Here is a 14711-nt window from a genome sequence, read left to right as displayed (position 1 = left end):
CGAGCTTTTTACATTTCTAGGGCAAGGTTCCTGTGTTCAACCAAGAGGGTGAGTCTTTTGTCTTGAGAAACAAAATCTGACATCGCCATGTTTTCTAGTAGACATGTTGGCCAGGCGGGTCAGTTGGTAATGTGGGCCTGGATGACTCAGTTTATATTATTTCTATACTTCTCATTTCCTCTGAAACACTAACTTCCTTTCACATCTCTGCTTCATCCCTTTAATCTTCTTTAATCTGCTTGGAGATCCCAGATGTGAACACAGCATCAAAGCCAATACTAGAGTAACAGAAGGCTGGGCAAAGATGAGCTAATTTAAGTGAGAGGACAATGATGAGACTCCCAAGGTCACTGACCAGATTCTTATTTCCTTTCAGAAAGGAAACTCCCTAGATATCTGCATTTATCTCTAAGCTGCAAACAAGGTTATGTGTCTCCCATGCAAGTGTGGTTGTCAGCTTTTCTGTTCTGCCTCCAGATTTTCCCTCATGCGCAGAGTCCAGGAGCTCATATTTCAGTCTAAAAAAGGGTATGAACAAGTGCAGCACTTAAGGAACCTCTGCTGTGTTCATATTTGAAATGAACTAATAATTTGTCTCCATAAGGTACATACTGCCTAAAGGATGATCCCAGCTAATAAAACTCAAGCGGTCAGCAAAGGATATCTTGCTTAATGTGTCCCAAAAACAGTGTCTAGGGTGTGCTGATGTTTCAACCATTGTGACATCATTTGGCTAACAGGTATCTGTTCAGCATTCAGACACCCAGACTACCTGGATTACCTCCTTGCTGCCTCCCTGTGGTCTTTCACTCTATCTTCCCAGTCAGTGTCAGGACAGAGAAAGAGAGAACAGTTATTTTCTTTGCATCTGTTGCAAACTGCAAATTTGATGATGCAAATTAATTACCAGCAATATACATGAAGGCCAAAGAGCTCCCAATATATTTTCTGAAAGTTTCTTATGGTTTCAAAAGTGTCTGAAAGTAAAGATCATGACAGTATTTGGCCAAAAATTTCACCACAAGATGAAGGAAGCAGTAGAAGAGGCTAGAAATCACATCCCTGGTTCCATTCCTACCAGTATATTAAAGGTGCTTTTGTCAGTAACTATCAACACAGGGCTCACCATATTCAATGTTTACACATAGTGGCAATAGGAAGAAAGTGAACTCTCTGGGTTTCTGAGGTAAGCACCAGCTTCTGCTCTGCCTGTTGCGAGGTAACAGAATGTCGTTTTGTCTAGGATGTTTCATCCATTCATTAGCGAAGCCATGTTTCTGGACTGCTAAAAGACAATCCTTTCAAATATTTGCGTAAGAGAGAATGGCTGCAGTGCTGAGTTCATTTAGACCTAGATCCACCAAAGCTCTGAAATGAACGACAGTTGTGACCCTAAATGTTTTTCTGTGTGTATTGGTGTTTGCATTGGCAATTATTTGACCTGAGTCACCAAAGCAATCTTATATGAACTACTTTGAAAGGTACAGTTATTCTTTCTCTGTAGAGTACATCCTCTACAAGTATATCTTCCCTGAAGCCAGCTGAGTGGTGATGAGCTTGCCATATCAATTCAGATAACACATGCTAAATTTACAAATGACTACTAAATTGCTGCCATAACATTTCCATCCCTGTGCCCATTTAAACTCCTCTGTCACAGGAATCTTAGCTCATAACTAATTATAATGTATTGGATGCAAGACCAGAATCTCACCTGGACACAGCTGGGTTATGCAAAACCCACATATGTAAAATTTATGCCATCCAGTCAGAAGGAAAAATAATCAACACCTGCAAAGACCTCAGCCCTCCATTGTTTGGCCAAGAGGATTGAATGCTGCTTTTTTCTGCATGCGATATCTCTGTCCCTATGTCAAGTCCCAAGCCCAGTAGTTACCAGTTCAAACTCTCAGACAGTGACATTCTTATTGCAAAAAATTAAAATAGTATGAACTTAATGCAGTGATTGAGTAATTTGGGAGATGCAATGGGGTGCTGAAGTACCCTGTTTTATTAAAACTGATTATTTATTTCCCTGTATCAATTTGTAAATGATTGTTTTAATTCATTCTGCAAAATGACGGCTCATTAATAAAGGAAAATGAAGTCCAAATGCATTTAAAGACAATAAAAGGAAATGCCTATTAGTGCAGCATAATGCCTATTAGTGCAGCATATGTTTAGCTAGTCAGTTCCCTATGGCAGATCATCAGGCAAATATTGTACCTGAAGTCTGAAAAGGTCAAGAAAGACATGATGCCTGCTAATAACATACACAGCCTGTCAAGGCAAGGTAACACAGGGATAATCACATTTCACACTTTGAGGCATAAGCTGTTTGTCTGGCAAGGCCAGAAAGGTGCTCTTTCTAATTCCACAAGCATTTCAATTTGAATATTGCTCTTTCTTACATTGTTGTGTTACAGAATACAGGCGAGGGAAAGAGGATTTTTGATCAGGTGCATAAGGCTTTTGCTGTTTTCGAGACAACTTTAGGGACAAAACTCTCCCAGCTTCAACCACTGCTCCTGGAGATGGTCACAGAACAACAGTGCTGGTGCAGCTCTAGTTTTGGAAGGGAATGCAGGAAGCACAAAGGTGTTTGGGCTCCATCTTAAGGAATGTCCTCTGGCCCAGCCTGGGGCACTATCAGTAGAGAAGGGATAAGAGAAAGCCTGAGAGTGAGGTTTCACTAGCCATGTCCCAGATGTGCCAGGACGGACAGATTTGAGGCTTTTGCTTTGAGGCACCTGTGTTGCCAATCCACACTTCAGGCTCAGTGACGTACCCTGGGGTGCAATGCTGTCTGTGAGCACCATTACTCTCCCCAGTCCTGTGGTTTTAAAACACTAGGTAAAACAAAGCAGCAGTAAAAGCTGGACGTGCCTGGAAACAAAACAGTGTCCTTGGGCCTCAGGCAAGTGGCATACCCCCTTCCTGCTCTCCCAGCCATGAGGGAGAGGCAGTGAGCTGTGGTGGCCTCAGCTTGTGCTCAGCCCAGCCCTTCGGCCCTTGTCCTGCATTTCCTGTAAACAGGGAACAGTTCCTCCCCAGAGATGACCTGGCAATGAACTAGCAAGGGCTGACGCTCAGCTGCACCACACCCAGCGTCCCACTGTGCCAGAAGGTACAATGAGGCAGCCAATAATACCTAATATATTATTAAAGGCAGCTCTACCCTTTAGGGACTCCTTTCAACATATTAATCACATCACATGTCAGCCATCACAGAGCTTTTACTTTCAATTAATCATTAGCTTCACAGGCACCCCAGAGCTTTTATATCCAACAGCCCCAGCAGAGGTTTCTCTTAAGATTCTTTTCATGCTTCTATTTTCCTTCTTTCCCTTGCTAAATCATAGCCCTGTTGATCTCCATCACCCTACCATTCCCATCTGAGGTAACCTTTTGCTATGTTGGATCCTTGCAATGCAAAGGAGGTGAGCATAATGAAGACCTGAGTGCTTGAGAGTGACAGAAGTATTGTGCAGTGAAACTTCTTCCTTCCCAGACCATGCACACCATATATCTGCGTTATGTTGAAATTCCATTCTGCATTTCTGTCAAGGGACAGAAGCTAACAAGGAACACATCCACCAATTATCAGGATAGGTTTCAAATGATTTGCTGAGTAATCCCTAGTCACAGTACAAATGGCCTCTGACTGTGAAACCACCCAACGCTTTTGCCGTATTCTCCTCTATAAAATGACTTATCTCAGTGACAGTCTGACTTTGGATACAATGATGTAAAACTGGGGAGGGTTCATCCTGACTTCAGTGGACTCACTTTGTATTTGTGATCTTTGAGCAGCATAAGACCTTGTGATTTCACACAACCCTCTGTAAGATTTATTCCTCTCTATAAATCAGTGACAGAATAAGCCAACCACCTAGAACTTCATTAATAAAGGGAAGGAAAAAATATAAGTTAGAAGTGACTTTCAGCTGGCCACCTGATAGTCATCTCAGAATATGAGAAGTACGCCTCTCTGGGGAGACCACTGTCTGGGAAGCAAAGCTGAAACCACTGCTTTACTACAATTATTTGTTTTGATCTTTGGTGTGTTTCTCAACTTTGTGCTTTGGCAATCGGTTGTGTAAAGTGGGTAATCCCAAAGCAATGTCACGTTTAGAGCACAGGTTAGACCAAAGGCTTTGGACACTGTGGATCCCTGTCAGGGTCTAAACCAGAGCTACTTTGTCCATCTCCCTTGAGGCACAGTTTTACTTCTCTTCTTTCTGTTTACTGCAAACTAAAAGGGATTTCACTTTGTCCTTAAGAGAGAGGGATGGGTACCCCAGGATGATGCCCATGCTTAAGGCACAGAGTAGTGTTTTCATTCTTATGGCCAAACTGAGATGCAGAAATCTATCTGGAACTATTTAACAGTCATGCTTGCTAGTATTGCTGCTTTCTGCTGGTGGTGAGGGCTCTTGAGTTGTAGACTGTCAGTGGCTTTCAGGCAGCCAAGTTGATGATTTCTGCACAAAGGCACACACTGGAGAAGAACAGCAATAATGAAAGATTTAAGCAGTACTACTTTCCCAAAGAATTAGAATTCATAAAAACATTGTAGATGGACAATTCAGAAAAAGATCTGCATCAATCATCGTGTGGGAGTTTCGCAAATGGAGCCAAGCAGAACCAAGGCACACACAAACCTGGCCCTGGAGATGTTCTGTGTTGGTGGACAATTCTGCTATCTAACAAGCATAATAAACAGGTTTAAAATTTTATAGGTAAGAATCTGATCCAGATATGTTTCATACCTGCACAAGGAGCTTATTGACTATAGTGAACTACACAGAACTAGAATATCTTTACAAGTCCTCTTCCTTAGTGAATCTAGGTCCGTACACTACAGCAGTTGCTCTGTACTTTTGCACAAATAGTCCTGAAACTCAAGAGTACAACCAGGATTACATTGTTGCTTCTGGAATCTAGTCTGGATGAGATGTGATTAGGTGTCAGTTAGGCAAATGTGATCATCATAGCAGCAAATGGATGCAACTCATTATAATCCTTTCAGAATATCCAGTTTAACACAATTGTAAGTGATAATAGTTGTGAAAACTCAAAGGAGGATGCCAGCTTGGGAATTGTGTCAGTGAGACACAAACACAAAATTCAACTTGAATCAATCATCATTTGCTGCCGACAGACTTTTTAGTGACCTGTTTATTAAAAGAAATTTGAATTCTTAGCATCTGATTCCAAAAGACATAAGAACTGGCGGACAACAGAGGCGTTAGTTTTTGTGGTAGAGAACACTGCCTTTTTAAAAACCTTTTTTAGAGTTGTATTGGGAAAAGACTTAAGATTAGTATTCCTAGAGCCATTTAGACTACAGAGAAAATGATACTACCAATGCCGGTAATGACAGTTTTCAGGGTTTTTTCTTTCTTTTCAAAAAAGCATATTTTTTTCTAAATTTAGGAAAAGTAGAAGTAACATAGCACCAGTACTTTACAAAGCCTGAATCTGCTATGACAGACAAAATACTAATTTCTTACAAATAGTACCTTGTTTAGAAGGGAAGTTACGAACACCTTGTACAATAATGAGTCCTAATACAAGAATTATCTCTAAGCATTGTTATAGTATTGCTGAATTAAATTTCATTCATGCATAAGTAGAATAACAGTTGGTTACACACATAGCAGAATAAGGGCAGAACACGGAATTTCAAAACTGGTATTAGGAATGGGAGGGCACCCTTGGTTTGTAATTGCCATTTCCAAAATGGAAATGACACTTGTAATGTATGGCTTTAAGAGATCCCTTTCAATGCAGTAACAACATCTGTCTCTCAGACCCAGCAGTAGAAGAGTGCCCAAGAGGGCAGAATGTAGAATGCAAAACTCTGATTACTGCAAAGTCTGAAGTGTTGGCTCAGTTCATACAGAACTTGACCAGGAGACCACTGTCTTTCTTTGCTGCAACATCTGAGGTGTAGGAATTTATTTCTGTACCTGAAAAGGTACATTGGGTACATCAGGTACATTTCTGTACCTGAAAAGGTACATTATTTCAGACGTTCTAGAAATGAAACAGGACTGTGTCCATTTTTGGGTCTTGTGACCAAAACCTGTAGGTATTTCCTTCTCCCTGTGGCTGGCGTTTTAGGCATTGGGTTGTGAGAAACTCATAATCTAATTACCACTGCTGGCTGATTCAAAGTCATCACTCAAAGTGATCTGGAAAAGCAGACCTGTGAGAAGCAGAGACTAGGTTTTCTATATCTTAGGCTACAGCATATAAGAGTTCCTTTAAATTCTGTCAAAACAGATGTATGCTTCACATACAATTCTTTTGTGAATGTTTCCCTTTTGGAAAATGTTTCAGCTCGTTCTAGCACAAATCATCAAGGCAGTCAAATCACAAATTGCTGTTCACATCCTCAGATGTACAAATGTACCCCACATGAGTATCTGGCATAGTGTCATTTATCATCCAGATTCCATTTCACTTTTCCAACTATGACACATTTACTAATGTCCTTCTGACTATGAGTCCTGGATCCTCTTGGAAAAAGATGATACATTTCACAAAATGAAACTGTTAACATGGCACATATCATAGATTGGTGATTAGGAATATGTTCCTGATTATTATTACTTTGTTTATTTTTTGGCAGTGTAATTTAGACACTAAAACTTGATACCAGAGTCTTTGTGTTCTCTTTTCATTTTGTTGCCAGTTCATTATTCCATACTTTCCATGGAAAATACTCACAGTAAGTTCAACATAATGAACACCATTCTGCCCTGCAGGACTCTTAAGATGGAAGGCGAGTTGTTATTTCCCTGTACTACCAGGATCAATTGCTTTATCAACACCATGCAGCCTGGGGACAAACCAGGGAAAAATGCAGTGAAGCTAGGATCAAGTGAACTCAGTTTTCTTGCATTTCAGAGATTCAGCCAGTTGTTAAAACAGTACTTCCAGAAGGAGAGAAACAGAGCTTAACTGCTAATCTGTAGGGCTGAAGCAAAGTGCTCTCCTCTGTCTTCTAAGAGGTTGGGTTCATTTCCCAGATTAAAATTAGAGTTTGCTGTACTTTTTGGCTGAGGTTTTTTTTTTAAATTGGAAAATCAGCTTTGGAATTATTAAAAATGACATAGATTTGTAATATTTGGCTGAGATGAATCCATTAAATACTTCTGGCCCCTCTCCCAAATAATTATGGAAAATCGAAACCATCTTAATTCTGCAATTCAAAAATATGGCTTAGTTCAGAATTTACTTCAGTATCTATTTGTTTTTTACTTGCAAATGAAACAATCAGAAAAATGTCATGAACTACAGAATTCCTTTATTTTGTTGGGCTTTTTTCTCAGACTTTTCAATTAGGCATGCATATTTTATCTCTCTGTTAGCCACTGAAGCAATGTTTTTTCTTAAAACTGCAATCAAATGGCAAGACAAATTACTTGTCCAGACAACTTAATATATGTCACTCTCACTGAGTCCCTTTGCCCTGGATGTATTCACTGTGATGTAGTTTTATCTCACTGCCAGTGTCTGGATTTTTTATGGCTAGCAATGTGAAAGTAGAAAGAGTGAAGGAAAGATTTTGAGGTGCCCAGTTTTACCTCACATACTGCCCTTTTCTACTTAAGGACCAGAAGATTTGACTTCAAAGTTGTGTTGTACTGTATGCAGTCCATTACTTCTGTAGACATGTGTGTTAAGGAAGAATCTTTTCTGAGTTCTTCTAGCCAACTCTCAGAACTAAGAATGCAGACTGAGACCTGAAATGTAAGAGGATAAGAAATTCTCATCAGAAACACCAAACTAGCTATCCTTGATGAGGTCCACCTGCCCTGAGGGCCTATCAGGGGGATGCAGTGGGTTAATATCCAAGTTTAGTGAACATATTCAAGGCATACGGACAAACTACCAAGAGACTGAAGAGGTACTTAATTTGGGACAGCTGAGAATAGCTGGATGGAGACTGTGCAGCAGACATATGCAACTATCTCTTGTCTCAGTTCATCAGCACCTAGCTGTATTTCTTTTGAGAAAAAGAAGTTTGAGTATCCCTGTGATACTGATAAAGCTGGGGTAGCATGAGTCAGAGCACCAAAAGGTGCTCACTAACAATAGGTCTAAATCTGTTTGCTCTAGGCTTTTAATGGATAGCATGTAATTAATCCAGCCAATTACTCAAGTGAAAGGATCCTTTTATAAGCTCTTTAAGAGGGTTCTTGGCAAAACAAACAGCATCTCTTAAATATGTTCTTCCATCCATTAACTCTAATTGGTCGATTAAAATAAAATTAATTGTTGTGTGCCACAGGAACACCAAATTTTTAGAGGGAGTTTTAAAATTAACCCCTCTTTGGGTCCTGTAAAAGAAGAATTCTTGAAGAATAATTAGAAATGTGTTGTGCACTATAAATAACTTTGCTGGGTGGCAAAACAAAACATAAAATACTAGACTGGATTTGCATTTAAAATGCAATAGCATTCTGTTGCTTTTGCTGCAAATCTAATCTAGAGATATACCCCACATCATGGAGCAGTGGATTCTGGAAAGGCTACAGCATTCTAATGTGCAATCTCTCCTTCAATAAATCTTCTCAGTGAGGCTCCTAGTAGGGGTGGGAGAGGAGAAAGCTAGGCACAGAACAAGGCATGCAATAACATGCCATGTTATTGACAGTAAAAGGTCTGACCATTACAAACATTTCATCACCCTGTCTGCAGCACATGCTTTCTTTCTGCATGGTGCTAGCATTGCTTAAATCACACCAATATCACTTCTGGCTCCATAATCATCATCCAGGACAATTCTGCACAGCAGACTCTCTCCTCTTGTCTAATCCCACTGAAATGTATTTCTGGTTCATTTAATGAAAACAGTGAAGACAGAGAAGTCAACCCAGGCATAAAAGCCCTCAGGACATGAAGAGGGCGATGTGTACACATTCCTTCTTTTCTGCACTGTGATTTGATAATTAAAATAGCCATCACAATGGAGTCCATCTACTAATAAAGCCAACATCTGCTGAGGTTTTTGGACTATTTCCTGGGAGGTATATGAGACTGTGATTTCTCATCAACAAAGCCAGGGTGAGATCTAGCGCATCGTGTCTGAGTAGCGGCAGTTCTCCGAGGCTGTGCTATGTATGCAGGATGGTGATATGCAATGCAAAGCTGTGCTGGGGAGCACACTGGCTTTCTCATGACCTATACTGTCCCTACACATCTGCATCCCCAACATGAACCAAGACAAACAGCTCCACAGATATGAGGAAAGAGGAGAGCAATCACGGAATTGCTGGAAAATTGATACCTGCTTGTAGGCAATGTATTAAAATCTTTCATTCTTTGGTATTAATATGACATTACTGATACTGTCTAGAGACACTTCTCAGAGGTGCTTCTTAGAAAAACTCTGCCATCCAAGAGCACTTAATATTTTCTGTCTCTAATGCCTGACAGCGCAAGGTGAAGCATGCCCCATTGCCCAGCAGCAATGGGTTATCTCCAGCAGACTGTTCCCTGTCTATGAGCAGCTTGAAGTTCTGCATTAACCACTGTCACTTTCAAATTCCCTGCTGCAATTCAGACAATGCTCAGGTAAACAGAAATAAAAACGTGACTCATGTCAGAGCTGGCTGCGGCTGTTGTCAAGATTTTCAATAGGTTGTGCATGGCCTGAAGTCAAGTATAGTACTGGGATCCCTTATTCTGCAATGAACTTACAAAGCTCTCTTTCAGGTTTATGCTGCAAAATTCAAGAAGTGGTGAAAGCTCATGAGATTTTATTTTTTATCCTATTCACCAGATGACAAGTGGCAATGTCTCTTTTCCTTGTCTCTAGGCTCAGACCCTGATCCTTCTTCCCTCTGTGACAGCATTTTTATGGGACTTTCCCCATCTACAAGATCTAGAGCCCAGCATGTTTCATACTGACATTTAAAAAATACAAACCAAAAAACTATGTAGAGATTTTTATGAGCAATTTTTAAAAAAATTATGTTTCTTTTAAAAACCTCTCACAATGCTCATGATCACTTTGGTTCTCTTCAGCTAAATGATTGTCAGCAAAATTCCTTACAATTGACCTGTACAGGTCTTTAAAGGAGCTAAGCCCCATTAGTAGACCTCTACTGCCATAATAAACATTAATATATCACCAGCCCTGAGAAATGCTAGACCTACAAAACCAAAATTCTGTCTCTTGTAAAACTTCTCATCAATGCTATGCTTGCATATTAGCTTAGTGTAGTCACAGAGCAGGAGTTTAAGAAGTAGAGAACTAGGAACTGAGTGGAATCAGCAGCTAGAATTTGTTTTCTTGTGAAAGCAAGAAAAAGAAAGGATGAGAAAATCTTTCCCAAATCAACTATCTAAAATCTACGCTGATTCTGTAGCTCAAAGCCTGCTTTGTGGAGATTTGCCTCCAGTATAGATATAGCTTGCTTCTATTACAAATGCAGGGTAATGTCAGCAACATTGTTATTATCATACATAGCAGTGAGCCAATAGACAGCTTGAACTGCGTTGAACATGTGTTATCTTGTTTGGATATCCTCTGTACTGAGCAGCTCTAGCTAGGACAAGCAGAAAAAACAAAGCATGAGTTGATTTTATCTTCTTGACAAAATTCTCCTTGAGTTTTACCATAAACAGGAAAGTATGGTAACTGAACTGCTCATTGGGATGAGAAGTCTTGATATGCAGGTGTTGTACGGGTCAAAACCAGCTAACAAACTGTGTGTCTTTTTTCTGCCCATGTTTTCTATAAAATGTCAGAAACATCTGGAAATTTGGTGTTGCTTCTCCTTTCACAGCTATTCCTTGTATATGAGGTTATTTTGATTATCTAGAAGCAACTAGAATGCTTCCCACTCATTTGCTCTTTGTTGGGACAGAAACAAGTGTAGCCTTACGGTTTTCTTTGGGCCAGAGTTCACCTGAATTAATTGTCATAGGAAAGGGGTAGGTTGCATCTGTATAAAAAACAATCAGGTGCTTTAGCTGTAACTATTGCTTCAGTTGCACCTTTTATCCAAGGAGTGAAAGGCTCCAGGAGTTTCTAGTGGCCATCCTCTGTGCCCATCTGATGCAACAGGAGTTCAGGAAAGGTGGGTGAGTTTCAAAACAGAGATCTTGAGGGCACAGGAACAGACTGTCCCTCTGTGCCGAAAGATGATTCAACGAGTTAAATGCCCAGCTTGGATGAGCAAGGAGGTTTTGAAGGAACTTAAGAATAAAAGGAGGATGTATCATCTTTGGAAGGAGGGTCAGGTCTCTCAGGAAGTATATAAGGGGGCTGCTGGAGCATGTAGGAAAAAAATTAGGGAGGCCAAAGCTTGGTTTGAACTTAAAATGGTGACTTCTATAAAGGATAATAAAAAATGTTTCTACAAATATATTAATGGTAAAAGGAAGGGTAAGACCAACCTTTGTTCTTTACTGGATGAGGGAGGGAACTTAGTAACTGCAGATGAGGAGAAGGCAGAAGTACTTTTCGCCTTCTTTGTCTCAGTCTTTAGTGGGAAGATGGCTTGTCCCCAGGACAGCTGTCCTCTTGGGTTGGTTCAGGGTGCCAGGGAACAGAACGGTCCCCCCATTATCCAAGAGGATGCAGTCAGAGAACTGCTGAGCCACTTGGATGTTCATAAATCTATGGGACCAGATGGGATTCATCCCAGGGTGATGAGAGAGCTGGCAGGTGAGCTTGCAAAGCCACTCTCCATCATTTACCAACAGTATTGGCTTACTGGCAAGGTTCCAGATGACTGGAAGCTGCCCAATGTGAGGCCCATTTACAACAAGGGTGGGAAGGAGGATCCTAGTAATTATAGACCGGTCAGCCTGACTTCAGTATCTGGCAAAATAATGGAGCAATTTATACTGACTATCATCATGCAGCATCTACAGGATGGCCAGGGTATCAGACCCAGCCAGCAGGGGTTTAGGAGGGCTAGGTCGTGTTTGACCAACCTGGTCTCCTTTTATGACCAGGTGACCGCCCTGGTGGATGAGGGAAAGGCTGTGGATGTTGTCTATTTGGACTCCAGCAAGGCCTTTGGCACTGTCTCCCACAGCACAGTCCTGGAAAAGCTGCAGCCCAGGGTTGGGACAGGAGCACTCTGTGCTGGCTTCAGAACTGGCTGGATGGGCCCAGAGAGTGGTGGTGAGTGGTGCTGCATCCAGCTGGCAGCCAGGCACCAGCGGTGTCCTTCAGAGGTCTGTGCTGGGGCCAGTTCTGTTCAATATTTTTATTGATGACATGGATGAGGGGATTGAGTCTTTCTTTAGTAAATTTGCAGATGACACAAAACTGGGAGCATGTGTCGATCTGTTGGAAGGTAGGATGGCTCTGCAGAGAGACCTGGACGGTTGGATATATGGGCAGAGACTAACAACATGAAGTTTAGTAAGTCCATGTGCCAAGTCCTGCATTTTGGCCACAATAACCCCCTGCAGCGTTATAGGCTGGGGACGGTGTGGCTGGACAGTGCTCAGGCAGAAAGGGAGCTGGGGGTACTGGTCGACAGCCAACAGAACACGAGCCAGCAGTGTGCCCTGGTGGTGAAGAAGGCCAATGGCTCCTGGCTTGTATCAGGAATAGTGTGGCCAGCAGGAGCAGGGATGTCATCCTTCCCCTGTACTCAGCACTGGTGAGGCCAAACCTTGAGTGCTGTGCCCAGTTCTGGCCCCTCAGTTTGGGAAGGATGTTGAGACGCTTGAGTGCATCCAGAGGAGGGCAACAAGGCTGGTGAGGGGCTTGGAACACAAACACTGTGAGGAATGGCTGAGGGAGCTGGGGTTGTTTAGCCTGGAGAAAAGGAGACTCAGAGGTGACCTTATCACTCTCTACAACTTCCTGAAGGGTAGTTGTAGTCAGGTGGGGGTCAGAGTCTTTCTCCAGGCAGCAACTGACAGAACGAGAGGTGACAGTCTCAAGCTGCATCAAGGGAAATTTAGGCTGGATATTAGGAAAAGGTTTTTACAGAAAGGGTGATAAAGTACTGGAATGGTCTGCCCGGGGAGGTTGTGAAGTCACCATCCCTGGATGTGTTTAAAAAAAGACTGCATGTGGCACTGGGTGCCATGGTTTAGTTGAGGTGTCAGGGAATGGGTTGGACTCAATGATCATGAAGGTCTCTTCCAACCCAGTGATTCTGTAATACTACAACTGTGTTTCTCAGAGCTGATTAAAATCTTGGTATTGCTGTTAGGATTCTCCTGATGACTGCATAGCAGCACACTTCAAATGTCTGTCCTTTTAAGCAAGAAACTTAAACAGTGAATCTTCTCATCAGAGAGTTTCTGTGAAGTCCCCTCTTGCCCTGCTGTTCCCCAGTCATACACAGTAGGGAAGGTTCCTGGTTTATAATAATCTTTTATAACACTCATGTTCTGTTCTCTGAAGTGTGATAGAAGAATTGAACTTTGTTACTCATCAAAAATGTAGCAATTCCATAAGGTAAACCAGATGTTAAACCAGATGTTTAACACAAGTGCTCTACAGGTGAATGCACAAAAAAGAAGTTCATTGTCTCAAAAAACATGTATTGCAAGGGTTTAATCCAAGACACTTGTACTCTCAAACAGTTGAAATAAGCCTCTGGATATGAGCAAGCTGCAGTTCAAAGAAATTTTTTATGCCATTTTTGTAGAGGTATGTTTGATTCTTACTAGAAATCTTAAATCCATGGCAAGGCATTTTAGGCCAAACTACTTTAGCAGCAAATAAAACATCCATGTCCATACATCATGTATGCATGTATAAATAGGTGCCCCTGCTTGTACAATTTGCTTTGCTTTACAATTAGGCCATACACTGTTTCTTCAAGTCTGTTATGCCACTGCATGTGTATGTACATGGGATGTGTATTTACATTTCATCAAAGCTTTTCAGGCATGTCTTTGTCCAAAACATGCTGACAAAATATAGCAAATAATAGCTATCTCAGCAGTAATTATGTATGCCTGGTGCTCTTCCCCTCCACCCTGGTTATCTTGATAAAGGAGCTGTACAGGAGCCTAGCCTTCATTTCACCCCCAGTGGCAAAAACTACATGCACAACAAGCAGCAGGCTGAAGATTATGTTCATGCCTTGACCTCGAGACTTCCTGAACCAGTTTGGATTGGCTCTCCCTTTGAAACTACAGGCTTTCACAGGAAGTTCATAAATGGGCCCAAGTCACAGCAATTGACGTAGTCCTAATATTTTTAACTTGGTTCTTCAAGAACTACCTACAACGAGTGCTGTTTCATGGATACAAAGAGCTGTGCGGCTTTTTCAAAAGCGAATGTCAGTGTGCTGGGCAAAATGCAAACCACTGAAAGCAAGTGAGTAATGTAGCTTTTGCTGTTCTGCAGATGTGGTGGTGTGTGCTGTGAAGCTGCATTGCACTCCACCATGTCCCTGTGTCAGCATCACTGGAGCTCCCAATACTGCTGGCAGCCACTGTCTCCAAAGAGCTAAACCACAGGCCTGTGTTCCACACCCCTCAGCTTCAGGTGCATTTGGATCCACTGCTTAAGCCTTAATGCAATCTCCTTTCCCATGTCTCACTCACTACCCCACATCATTTGTGTCTTAGAAATGGTTTGCAAGACTCATTCAGAGGTGTTACAGAAAAGTTATTTTACTCCCTAAATCCAAAGTACCCTAAGAGGGGTTTGTGAAATGCCCATGGTTTGTTCTATCCACAATGACAAGAGAGACGAGCAGAAA

General features: G+C 41.6%; 1 protein-coding gene across 2 annotated transcripts in view; it reads right to left on the bottom strand.

The window, feature by feature from the left end:
• Positions 1 to 14711, bottom strand: part of FGD5 (FYVE, RhoGEF and PH domain containing 5) — a 78178-nt gene that overhangs the window by 51861 nt on the left and 11606 nt on the right. The window lies entirely within an intron of this gene.

The sequence above is a fragment of the Agelaius tricolor genome, unplaced genomic scaffold (assembly GCF_023055355.1).
Source record: "Agelaius tricolor isolate 1412-34295 unplaced genomic scaffold, bAgeTri1.0.p SCAF_14, whole genome shotgun sequence".
NCBI classification, from domain to species: Eukaryota; Metazoa; Chordata; class Aves; order Passeriformes; family Icteridae; genus Agelaius; species Agelaius tricolor.
Note: the sequence above shows the minus strand (reverse complement) of the source record. Positions and strands in the feature narration are given on the sequence as shown.